The sequence below is a fragment of the Papio anubis genome, chromosome 6, assembly GCF_008728515.1.
Source record: "Papio anubis isolate 15944 chromosome 6, Panubis1.0, whole genome shotgun sequence".
In the NCBI taxonomy this organism is placed as follows: Eukaryota; Metazoa; Chordata; class Mammalia; order Primates; family Cercopithecidae; genus Papio; species Papio anubis.
Genome location: NC_044981.1, coordinates 84311036 through 84324446, shown reverse-complemented (window position 1 = coordinate 84324446; position 13411 = coordinate 84311036). Strand labels below are relative to the sequence as shown.

General features: G+C 42.5%; 1 long non-coding RNA gene across 1 annotated transcript; it reads right to left on the bottom strand.

Annotated features, from left to right (window-relative positions):
• Nucleotides 1-739: 739 nt before the first annotated feature.
• LOC103883849 lies at nt 740-13349 on the bottom strand. Its single transcript, XR_646218.2, has 4 exons — nt 13258-13349; nt 9986-10170; nt 3114-3320; nt 740-1133 (listed from the first exon to the last, which is right to left on the bottom strand). It is a non-coding gene; the product is annotated as an uncharacterized LOC103883849 (long non-coding RNA).
• Nucleotides 13350-13411: the final 62 nt, after the last annotated feature.

Below are 13411 nucleotides of genomic sequence, written 5' to 3'. Positions count from 1 at the left end.
GTGGAGGTTGCAGCGAGCCAAGATTGTGTCACTGCACTCCAGCCTGGGTGACAGAGTGAGACTCTGTCTTTAAAAAATAATTTAAAAAATTAAAAATAAATAAAAGTCTCTTGCAAAGTCCAAGGATTCCAGAAACATTCCATGGGCAGAAGTGGCCAGACTTAATGCCTCACTGAATGTTTGTTTAGGTGAAGAAGGTGCTACAGAGAAAGGGGGAAAGAGAACTGAAGTTTCTCAATTTAACAGCTGAGTGAATGGTAAAGCCATGAAACAAAATAGGGGCAGTAAGAGAGTGAGGGGCAAGTTGATGGATGTGCATTAGACACGTGGAGAGGAGGTGGATGCAGCTGTCCAGGAGGAGACCAGCAGAGCACCAAGGAAAGTGCATTTCTACATAGCTAGTATAAGTAATGGTATACCCAGATGGGAATTAAACCATCCAGGGAGTGAGTTGAAAGGGGAAAATGTAAGCTGAGGAAGCAACCCTGGAAAACAAAAAGGGAATGAGCAAAAATGCCTGGCAGACCCTTGCTTCTGCTGGGCAAGATTCTATTACAACTCGTTTTCAAGTTCTGTACAGATTTCTTCAAATGGCCCACAAAGTGAAGGCAGCAACTTTAAAGCCCTGAATGTCCTGGTACCTGATGACTTGAGGCTCCCTTTGGCTTTCCTTCTCTTGGCAGTGAGATTAGCTGCTCTGTTCTCCATCGCTATTCCTGGAAATGAGGACAGGGAGGTTCTGAGAGGACAGGCTTTTCCTTTGCCCTGATTCCCCAGTGTGTACAAAACAACACTGCAAAGATGTAACCCAGCTTGTGGTAAACAAGAACATTTCTCTCCTACCGTTATGGCTTAGGAAAATGGGTCGAGAACTTTGACTGCCCCTGGTCCTCTATACAACATCTACAGCTTGGGCCCAGTGCAGTGCTTTGAAAGTCCTTGAAGAGATTCCTACATTGATCCCTCAAGCAATGTGTTCACTTTGACCGTGTACATACCATGGTTAATAATTACCTTTACTAAGGATTCACTTCGTAAACTTCCTGGTCATTTTGTTGCTACATATTTCAAAGATGCTAGCAGGAATGGATGGCAGGTATAGATGGTGACAGGTTTACAATCCTCAAGGTGTTCTATGGGAATAAATTTTATTAAAAATGTGATAAGAAGTCATGAATAAATATGTGTGTTCAAAAATTAGTAAATAGGCCAGGACTGGTGCTTCATGCCTATAATCCCAGCACATTAGGAGGCCAAGGCAAGAGGATTGCTTGAGCTCAGGGGTTCAAGACCAGCCTGAGCAACATGGTGAGACCACCCGCCCCGTCTCTACAAAAAAGTTAACAAAAAAAAATTAGCTGGGTATGGTGGTGTGTGCCTGTAGTCCCAGCTCTCTGTCTCTGCATGTACATATGCTCAGGTTTGTGTAACAAATGTAATCTGTTTATGGCTGGGGCCCTTTTGCAGATACTCTGTTTGCTCCATTTTTATCTTTAGGCCAGACTTGAGGCATTAAATTCAAATCCAGACCACGGATGGTTATTATAGATTTTACTGAATGCTCTGAAGGGAAATAAAGCATTATATCATACCTTGCACTGTAAACTTTCCTTAAAATGCTTTAAGCATTTCTCTTTTTCCCCAAAACCTCTCTCCCTCTGGCAACTGACTCATCTCCTTTCCTGCCTATGTATACCCAACAGCCACTCCAGCTGGGGCTCTACCCTTATCACCTTATTTATTTATTTGAGTCAGGGTGTTGCTCTGCCACGTGGGCCAGAGTGCAGGGGCGTGATCACAGGTCATTGCTGACTCAACCTCCCAGGCTTAAGCAATCCTCCCACCTCAGCCTCCAGAGTAGCTGGAACTACAGGTCCAAGTGCTAACCTCCAATGTGACTGTATTTGGCAGTAGGACTTTAGGGAGGTAATTAAAGTGAAATAAGGTCATAAGGGTGGCTCTCACCTATAATCCCAGCACTTTAGGAGGCTGAGGCAGGAGAATGGCTTGAGCCTAGGAGTTCGTGCACAGACCAGCCTGGCCAACATGAGACTTTACCTCTACAAAAGAATATAAAAAATTAGCTGGGTGTGATGGCACAGGGCTGTAATCATGGCGCTTTTGGAGGCCTAGGCAGAAAGATCGCCTGAGGCCAGGAATTTGAGACCAGTCTGAGAAACATAGCAAGACCCTATCTTCTCACACACAAAAATTTAAAACTAGCTGGTCATGGTGGCATGTGCCTGTAGTCCTATCTATTAGGGAGGATCAACTGAGCCCAGGAGTTTGGTAAGCAATGATTGTGCCACTGCACTCCAGCCTGGGCAACACAGTGAGACTCGGTCTCTAAAAAACCGAAGATTAAAAGGTTTCTCAAAAGCTTCATTTTACAGTCCTATTTCCTCTAATATTAAGTTTTCTAAGTCAACTAACAAAAATTTCATCATTGCTATTATTGTAGGCTACCTGACTTTACTAAAATTAGCTTCCTTTGTTATAAATTAATTTGGCTTAGGGGAAAAGTTTGTTCAAGATGAACTATGATAGAGATATTTATTTATGTTTATTTATTTTTCCAAGACATGGTCTCACTCTGTCACTCAGGCTGGAGTGCAGTGGTGCCATCTCTGCTCACTGCAACGTTTGCCTCCCAGGTTCCAGCAATTCTCCCACCTCAGCCTCCCAAATAGTTGGGACTACAGGAGTGCACCACTACACCCAGCTAATTTGTGTATTTTTATTAGAGACGGGTTTCGCCATCTTGGCCAGGATGGCCTCGACCTCTTGACTTCAAGTGATCTGCCCGCCTTTGTGATTAGCACTTTGGCCTCCCAAAGTAAGCCACCATGCCAGGCCTGATAGAGATATTTAATTCAATTTTTTTCAGGCAAATGTGATAGCTGGTCAATTTTTTGTTTTGTTTTGTTTTGTTTTAATCTTTTTGTTTGTTTGTTTTTTAGAAACCTCACCTGGAAAATTTCTAAAAACCTAGAATGCCATTTTTATTACCATTTCAGAGAAATAAATACTTTCTTCATTGTCTAATTCATACCAAGTGGCAGCAACTAATGCTCTCATTTCTTTTCTTGTCTAAAATTAGCTTATAATTGTACCCGAGTGGTGGTGTTGGCAAGCGGTCCAATTTCTTTCTCCAGAAACACTTGATCATGCAGAGGTCTGCAACCATGAAGACATATAATATAGATCTATCATGTTGCTTTGAAAGTTTGATGCTGGGTGCAGTGTCTCACGCCTGTAATCCCAACACTTAGGGAGGCCAAGGCAGGAGAATGGCTTGAGCTTAGGAGTTTAAGACCAGCCTGGGAAATATAGGAAATATAGTGAGACCTTGTCTCTACAACAAATGCAAAAATTAAAAAAAAAAAAAAATCTTGAAACGCCAGATTTGACCATAGCACTAAATACCAAGGGTTAGTACAAGACAAAATTAATTGTACAACAGTGTGTGCTGTTGAATGGAAGTGAACCAAAATTATATTGAAAGTGTGAATAAAAGGCCTAAAATTAGTTTTAAAATTGGAATGTCCAATGGTTTATATTTACCATTAGAAGAGACCTATACCACATAAATTAATTTTAGAGTAATAGAGAAACTATCAAAGGAAATGAACAATGAATGTGTCTGAAGGAAAGAGAAAAGAAAAGAGGGGGAATAAGGAAACAGTATGCAGCTGTGAAATTTTTACATTGCTGTAGTCTGGTCTAAATATTTATTTTAAAAATTAAGTCTGCAATAAAATAATAAAATAATAACTCAGTGTTTTTGGAAGAGCATTTCAGCTAGGTGCAGTGGCTCAGGCCTGTAATCCCAGCACTTTAGGAGGCCGAGACGGGTGGATCGCCTGAGGTCATGAGTTCAAGACCAGCCTGGGCAGCATGGTAAAACTCCATCTCTACCAAAAATACAAAATTATCCAGGCTTGGTGGCACATGCCTGTAATCCAAGCTACTTGGGAGGCTGAGGCAGGAGAATTGCTTGAACCCGGAGGCAGTGGTTGCAGTGAGCTGAGATCACACCACTGCACTCCAGCCTGGGCAAGAGAGTCGCAAGAGAGTGACTCTGTCTCAAAAAAAAAGAAAAAAAGAGGATTTCACAGGTACTGATGTGAACTTCCTTCAGAAGAGCATAATATGTCTGGATATTTCTCTTTGTATTAATTTAGAAGTCATTTATGGCCATTGTCTAGACCCATTACTTCATTAGGGGTTGCAAAATTGTGACATTATAATTCTATCATCTCTTCTTTATTTTATTGTCTGGAATACTTTTAGAAAAACAAAGTAAAACAAAACTTCATTCATCAACCATTTGGGTTACCCTGAGGAATAAATTTATACAGGAAAGTTAGGATCCAAAGGTGACCAATTAAGGTTGTTTTTTAGTATAATTATGAACTTGTGCACTTAAAAATATTTGATATGTTTTAATTCATTGCAGTTATTGTTCTTATTGCTACTCAAATTGTCTTATCTCTAGCCAGGATGGTCTTTGGAATCCTTTTCACATGACCCCAGAAGCTTTTGATAACTTTTTTCTGATACAACAAGGTATTTTAGGCTCATCCTATACATTTTTCCCTCAAACATGGAATCAGCCACACTTTCAAAAAGTCATTGTCTATTTTAAGACGAAATTATATTTAGGGATTATGGTCTGGGCCCTAAGGGGTGCCAGATGATACTGGGCTGGTCATTGTTTCTAAGCCTTTTCAGTGGACAACGCTAAGAACTACTTTTTTTTTTTTTTTTTTTAAGATGGAGTCTCATTCTGTCATCCAGGCTGGAGGGCAGTGGCGCGATCTCGGCTCACTGCAACCTCCACTTCCCAAGTTCAAGCAATTCTCTGCCTCAGCCACCGGAGTAGCTGGGATTACAGGTGCCTGGCACCATCCCCAGCTAATTTTTGTATCTTTAGTAGAGATGGGGTTTCACCATCTTGGCTGGTCTTGAACTCCTGACCTCGTGATCCACCTGCCTCGGTCTCCCAAAGTGCTAGGATTACAGGCATGAGCCACCACGCCCGACCTTTTTTTTTTTTAAGACCGGTCTTTCTATGTCCCTCAGCCTAGAATGCCATGGCACAACCATGGCTCACTGCAGTCTTAACTTCACAAGCTCAAGTGATCCTCCCACCTCTGCCTCCCCAGTAGTTGGGACTACAGATGCGTGTCACCACACCTGGCTAACTTTTTAATTTTTTGTAGAGACAGGGACTCACTTTGTTGCCCAGGTTGGTCTCCAATTTTCAAGCCATCCTCCTGCCTTGGCCTCCGAAAGTGCTGATACTATAGGCATGAGACACCATGCCCCAGCCAAGAAATACTTTACTTTTTTTTTTTTTTTTTTTTGAGACAGAGTCTTACCCTGTCGCCCAGGCTGGATTGCAGTGGCGTGATCTCAGCTCACTGCAACCTCCACCTCCCAGGTTCAAGTGATTCTCCTGTCTCAGCCTCTCAAGTAGCTGGGGCTACAGGCACCTACCCCAATGCCCAACTAATTTTTGTATTTTTACTAGAGATGGGGTTTTGCCTTGTTGGCCAGGCTGGTCTCAAACTCCTGACCTCAAGTGATCCTCCCTTCCGGGCCTCCCAACATGCTGGGAATACAGGCATGAGCCACCATGCCCAGTTGAGAAATATATATATATATTTTTTGAGACAGAGTTTTGCTCTTGCTGCCCAGGTTAGAGTGCAATGGTGTGACCTTGGCTTACTGCAACGTCCATCTCCTGGGTTCAAGGGATTCTCCTGCCTCAGCCTCCCGAGTAGCTGGGATTACAGGCACCCGCCACCACGCCTGGCTAATTTTTTGTATTTTTAGGAGAGACGGGGTTTCACCGTTTTGATCAGGCTGGTCTTGAACTCTCGACCTCAGATGATCCACCCGCCTCAGCCTCCCAAAGTTCTGAGATTACAGGCATGAGCCACTGCACCCGGCTGAGAAATACTTTTTAAAAGAGAAAATATATCACACGCAAGACCTCTTTAACTGATCTGCTTGTACCAGTCTCTACTGTTCCAATTCATCCTCCACATTTTTGTCAGAATATACTTATTAAACACAAATCTGATCTTAACCTCCTGCTTAAAAAATCTTGATGGGGCCAGGTACAGTGACTCATACCTGTAACCCCAGCATTTTGGAAGGCTGAGGCAGGAGGATCACTTGAGGCCAGGAGTTTGAGACCAGCCTGGAAACATAGCAAGACCTACCTCTACAAAAAATTTAAAAATTAGCAGGGCATGGTGGTACATACTTGTAGTACCAGCAACTTGGGAAGCTGAAGTGGGAGGATTGCTTGAGCCCAGGAGGTTGGGGCTGCAGTGAGCCATGACTACACCACTGCGCTCCAGACTGGGCAACAAAGCAAGACCCTGGATTGAAAAACAACAACAACAAAAACTTTCACTCTAAATCTCCATTCCAATCTCTTTAGCATTCTTCCTTTCTTCTCTCCTAGTTCAGCAACACTACACTACTCTCACCACAAATGTCCCTTTGCTCATCAAGTTCACTTGCTTTTTCTATTCCTGGGTGAATTTAATTCAATAAATAGCTCAAACACTGATCTCCTCGAAAATAACTTCTAGTACTCCCCGCCCCACAGAGAACTAATCTGTTTCCATTATATCCTCCATACTACTCTGAAATACCTTTATGTGACACTAATGAAACCATATTATAATGACTTATTTACATCCATGTCTATCTCTAGCAAGAATGTCTCTCAAAAGTTAAAGATACTCACCAGTGGTGGTACTATTTAGTTTTATATGTTACACTGATGAGACATTAAATGTGGAATTGCATATTGTGAGAGTTAAAACTACAGGCACACACCACAAGATAATTTGTTTTTATTTTTATTAGAGATGACGTTTCGTATGTTGCCCAGACTAGGCCCTTTTCTTTTTTTTTGAGACGGAGTTTTGCTCTTGGCACGCCCAGGCTGGAGTGCAATGGTGCGATCTTGGCTCACTGCAACCTCCACCTCCCAGGTTCAAAAGCATCTCCTGCCTCACCCTCCCGAGTAGCTGGGATTACAGGCATGCGCCACCACACCTGGCTAATACTGTATTTTTAGTAGAGACAGGGTTTCTCCATATCGGTCAGGCTGGTCTTGAACTCCTAACCTCAGGTGATCTGCCCACCTCAGCCTCCCAAAGTGCTGAGATTACAGGCATGAGCCACTGCGCCTGGCCCAGACTAGGCCCTTTTCATATTTACATTAGGGAGAAAGTTTTAGTTTTGTGCCAGTATGTCTTCAACATCTCTATATTGAGTCATTAATTTTCCTTTTCTAAGAGAGAGCAGGCTTGGAGCCTGTGTAGACAAAAGTAATCGACTGGAATTTCCAACATGATTTTGTTTGGTTTCTGTTTTATTATTATTATTATTATTAATATTATTTTGAGACAGGATCTTGCTCTATTGCTCAGGCTAGAGTGCGGTGGCACGAACACAGCTCACTGCAGTCTCAACCTCCTGGGCTCAAGTGATCCTCCCACCTCAGCCTCCAGAGTAGCTGGGACTCCAGGCACGCTCCAGTTATATGCTTGCCCAGACTAGTCTTGAACTCCTGGCCTCAAGCAATCATCCTGCCTCAGCCTCCCAAAGCACTGGGATTACAGGTGTGAGCCACTGTGCCCAGCTCTCCTTCTGTCTAAAAAAAAATTTTTTTTTTTTTTTTTTTTGAGACAGTCTCGCTGTTGCCTAGGCTGGAGTGCAGTGGCATGATCTCGGCTCACTGCAACCTCCACCTCCTGGGTTCATGAGATTCTTGTGCTCCAGCCTCCTGAGTAGCTGGGACTACAGGCACACACCACCATGCCCAGCTAATTTGTTTTTATTTTTATTAGAGATGAGGTTTCATATGTTGCCCAGACTAGTCTCAAACTCCTGCCCTTATGCAATCCTCCTGTCTCGGCCTCCCAAAGCACTGGGATTACAGGCATGAGCAACTATGCCTGGCTCTCCTTCTGTCTATAAAACTTTTAAAATTAGTATTGGTGATACAGCTTTCTTTTTAAATAAAAGTGAGCTAATTTAAAGTAAACATATTACGGTAAAGAAGTACATCATTATGGCAAAAATCTCAAAGGATGGATGAAAACAACTTAAGTCTGGGAAACAATGGACTAGGTCCTTGAGAATTAGAGAGCATAACTTCTATTTTCATCCCCAGTTCCTAGCACCATGCTTCACATACAATAGATCAAGACTAAACACATGGCAAATTAATTAGGAAAAAACACCCCCCCAGCATTTTCAATACCCAATATCATTTTAGGGAATATACAGGAAAAGTGACAGGCCTTCTTCTAAGTTGATTTTTCTGAAAAAGCTTGATCCCTCCTAGTTACATTATTATCCTATAAATGACCTTTTTAAAAACATGATTTCTTACGGCTATAGCAGAAGAGATCAAATTCATAAGAGGATACAATCATAGATTCTCCAACTGATTGTGTGGAATGATGATGTCTTATAAACCAAAGTACATAGATAATAGAAAAATATTTACAATGTGTTCTATACAAATCCCCACATCACTCTTCATCTTGTCATGGTTTGTTTTAAGAAAGGATAGGCTATGGCAGCTCTCACTAGAGGAAAGCTAGCACCATCTGTTGGAGAGTGAGTTCACAACATAAAATGATATTCTCTGTTGACTTCATTAATCCTGACACTGTTTCTTCAATGTACTTTTTAATCACACAAATTTCAAGACAATAATACCTACCTAAATACAATTTAATTTTCAATTAGTTCTAGTTATCCACTATGACAGTAATAAACAAAACTAGTTAATCTGATTAAGATATTAATCAGATTTATTGTTTAATCTTGTTAAAATATTAATCAGTCTTTTACTATTTGACTCCTTGATTAGACCTGATAATTAGCCCATTCTGAGCCATTTAAGAAATGGAAGAAAAGCTTATTCAACCACATACTCTATCAGATTGCTTTAGAATAACAAATATCGTATGTATTGCTCAACCTTGTAAACCTGCCTCAACTTCTTGCTTATCCATGGTAATTAGAAAGAAATAGCGACAGCCTTGAATTGTGAACTTTACTAATAATCCAGAAACAGTAATCTTCTACATTCAAACTCTTCTCCCACAAATCTACTGATGATATTGAGAGCTTTGTGCTTCTCCTGTACCATTTAGAATAGATGCTTCTAAGAGACAAAAAGAATGTAAGAGCCAGCTCAGACTGTGTGCACTTAGATAGAGATAAGAGGAAAGTCCTAAGTGTTTAGATTCTAAATGACAGTAAGTTATTGTCATATCAGCAATTTCCCCACAGACAGGATTCAGGAGTAAACACCCAAACATTATAAATAAATTCACATATGACTCTATTTTAAATACAACACAGACTACTAATTTTAAAGACTTGTAAAACTGAAAAAAGATTCTGAATTTTTCTTGCAATACTCTTTATGAAACTGTGATTTCAATGAAAAAGTTTAAAATGTATTTACTTTTGAAAAGTCAGATTATGATATCTAAATGAGAAATGACACAGATTTTCCTAAAATATTTTCAAATCAAAGTCTCTCTTAGAAGAAAAGTTAAGAAGCATTAAATTGATCATAATTTTTTAAATGTATTAAATAAAAAGTAATGGAAGTAACAGTTACTTCGAAGAACAATATGTGAAACTCTCATGTAAAAAGGAGGCTTTTGTCATAGGAACAGTTGTCAGATTTGCCAGTGGTATACTCCTTGGGAATCCTCTGGCAATTTAGGAAAAACATTAACTGTCCTACGTCTGGAAGGTACCATTTGGTGCCTTAAAGCAATGATTCAATAAAGCAATACTTTTGTTAAATGGCACCTAAGTTTTAGGACATGGGGTAAATATGAATATGTTTGTGAATCCAGGGACAGGCAGGGTGTTTACTTTTGACCTAAGCCTTTCCCCTACCTCTTCAAGTACCCTAACCTACCAAAGGGAAGACAAAATACAGCTTCATCAGTTACTCATCTCAACTGGTTTAAGGACCAGGGCAAGACACTGGCCAAGCTGACTGTAACATTCCTTAGTTGGCCATGCCCGACAGTGTTCTCTCCTTAGGCCTTCCAACCAGAAAACAGCTTTCTTGCGCTTTACGCTAGCTGTTTCAAATCATATCTGGAAAAAAGAACATACGTTTTTATGTAATATAAATAATTATGGTTCCACAACTTATTTTATATCAATTTCAGCTACTTTTTAAGTTCAAGTTGCTAAGAGAAACTCCTTACACAGTTGAAGACCCTTTCCTCAGGTACTTCTATCAAAAGGGAACAGAAAAAACACCCCCCATCCATACATGCATGCTAAGTATTTTTGGATACTCCTACAAAAGCTTTTTTCAAACTGTAAAGAGCTTTGTGGTTTTTTTCTATATTTATAAAAAGCATTTTTAAAAAATCTGACAATACTAAAAAGTAAGAAGAAAGCAAGCATCTGAGTATAATACCTATACCTGGAAAAATTCTATTTATACATGAACACACAGATAAATTTATTTATTTATTTAGAGACAGGGTCTTGCTCTGTCACTCAGGCTGGAATGCAGTGCACTGGCACAAACATAGCTCACTGCAGCCTCCAACTCCTGGGCTCAAGCAATCATCCTGCCTCAGCCACCTGAGCAGCTAGGATTACAGGTATGTGCCACCATGGTTGGCTAATTTTTTTTTTTTTTAATTTTCTATAGAGATGGGGAGACTCTCTTATGTTGCCCAGCTAGTCACAAACTTCTAGCTTCGATCGATCTTCCCAACTTGGCCTCCCACAGCACCAGGATACAGGCATGAGTCACCATGCCTGGCCAATATATTTTTAACTAAATAGGTTAATCGTTCACATGTCTCATGAATTGATTTTTCTCCACTTAACAATATGTCAGGGATGAGTAATTGTGACTACCTGCCAGGTCAAGTTTCTTTTCTTTGGTCAAGTTTCTTTTATTTGCAAAGTCAATGTAGTGGGTTGAATGGTGGCCCCCAAAAATACATGTCCAAATCCTATCACCAGGTATGTATCCTTATCTGGAAAAAGAATCTTTGCAGGTGTAAGTGAGGATTTCAAGATAAGATCATTCTGAATTAACCAAGTGGACCCTAAATCCAATGACAAATGTCCTTATAAGAGATAGAACAGCATAGGATAGATGGCTAGTATTATTTGGCTCTGTCCCCACCCAAATTTCATCTTGAATTGTAGCTCCCATAATTCCCACATGTTGTGGGAGGGACCTAGAGGGAGATAACTGAATTGTGGGGGCAGTTCCCCATACTGTTCTCCCAGTAGTGAGTAAGTGTCATGAGATCTGATGGTTTCATAAGGCAAACCCCTTTCACTTGACTCTCATTCTCTCTTGTCTGCCGCCATGTAAGATGTGCCTTTTGCCCTATGCCATGATTGTGAGGTCTCCCCAGTCTGAGGTGTGTCTTTATCAGCAGTGTGAAAACGGATTAATACAGTGGCTCACACCTGTAATCTCAACTTTGGGAGGCCAAGGCAGGAGGATCACTTGAGTCTAAGAGTTTGAAATCAGCCTAGGCAACATAGACTCCATCTAAAATAGAGACAGAGAAAGAGAGAGAGAGAGGAGACCATGTGAAGACAGAGGTGGAGACTGGATCTATGTATCCACAGCCAAAAAATGCGTGTGGCCACCAGGGACTAGAAGAAACAGAGGATTCCCCTCGAGTGCCTTCAGAGAGACTATGGCCCTGCAGACACCTGGATTTCAGACTTCTGGCCCCTGAAGTACAAGAGAATAAATTTCTGTGGTTTCAGGCCACCAAATTTGTGGTGCTTTGTTACGGCAGCCCTAGCAAACTAATACATGGTGAGCATTCTAAGCTTTTGTATTATGAACCCAGCCTGCTCTCCAGCCTCATTTTCCAACTCTTCTCCAGCTTCATGCTTCTGTTTTGCCTCGTTTACTATATTGCCTCAAAGCCTTTGCACGTGCTGTTCCACTGCACTAATTACTCTTCTCCATTATTTACCCATCTCTTCAAGACTTGCTCAGGGAACATAAGTGACCCTCTAGCCTTGCTCATCATCCCACAATGCCCGCTCTCAGCAGCATATAATTCTTTTCATAGCCCTGTATCATAGTCTGTATCTTTACCAGTGTGACTGTTAGATTCTGCCTCCTTACCGAATTCTAAGCTGCAGGGGAATAGGCACGATGCCAGTCTAGCCCTGTGCCTGCAGTGCCAAAGCAATCCCTTCTGAATGAAAGAACAGCCACCGTTCCAGTACAGCTGCAGACTGAGGAACCTCCACAGCCTCTGGGAGGGCTGTGAGCTAGAAGGGTGACCGTGACATGTATTCTTCAAAGCCTACCACTTCAGAGAGCGAAAAGGGGTACTCTTCACACTCAGGAGTTGCCTGGTTACAGTCCCAGCCCTGAGTAACAGGCTGTGCCTGCAGGCCACAGGAGCAAAGCGAACACAAGAGTCTAACTAGAAGGGAATGGGCTACAACATTTTGGGGGAATGGGGAGAGGGTAATTTAAATTTTGCTTAATTGTCCCCGCATTTTAACTGCTGTCTCCTACATCATGTATTCATTTGTACATTCGTTTGTCCACCTCTCTAGAAAGTAAGCTCTGAGGGCGGGGCTTGACGTGTTTGTTCATTGCTATATCCCACGCTAAGTGCCTGGTACATAGTAGACGCTCAATAAACATTTGAATGAATGTACTCACAGCTGAGTGTTATGTCCCAAGTGAATAAAGGATGAAGAATCATGTAATACTTAAAAATCCAACAGGCCAGGCGCGGTGGCTCACACCTGTAATCCCAGCACTTTGGGAGGCCAAGGCAGGAGAGGCTTGAGCCCAGGAGTTCGAGACCACCTAGGCAACACAGCGAGACCCCGTCTCTATTAAAAAACAAATCCGAACAAAACCGAGACCTCACAGTTGGAAAGCTGAAAGCTCAAGACCAAAGGGGCAGGAGGCCTACCAACTGCCAAAGTCCTGGGCTGAGGACGATGCGCTGAGAGCCCAGGGGGTTGGGCGGGGGCGCGGTTGAACGCGGCTCTTACCGCCCCCACCTCCGCCCAGCCGCAGCCCCGCCACCACCTCTGGGTCCTCTAAACCCCGATGTCCCCGCCGCGGCCCCAAGCCCCCTCTGGCTTCCGCCCTCCTGACATACACTAGCCCCCGCCGCCCCCTCCCCAAATCCCGTCGCACTCCAGGACCCTCCATACCCGGATCCCACAGGGCCTCGGAACGGCCACGCTCCTGTCTTCGGGATTCCCGCGGTCCCCGGGCCGCGCCGGCCCCGCCCCCGCCCCCGGCCCGTGCGTCCAGGCTGGCGCCGCGCTGCGCCCCCTCTGCGCCGGCCTCTGCGGCTGCGCGCTG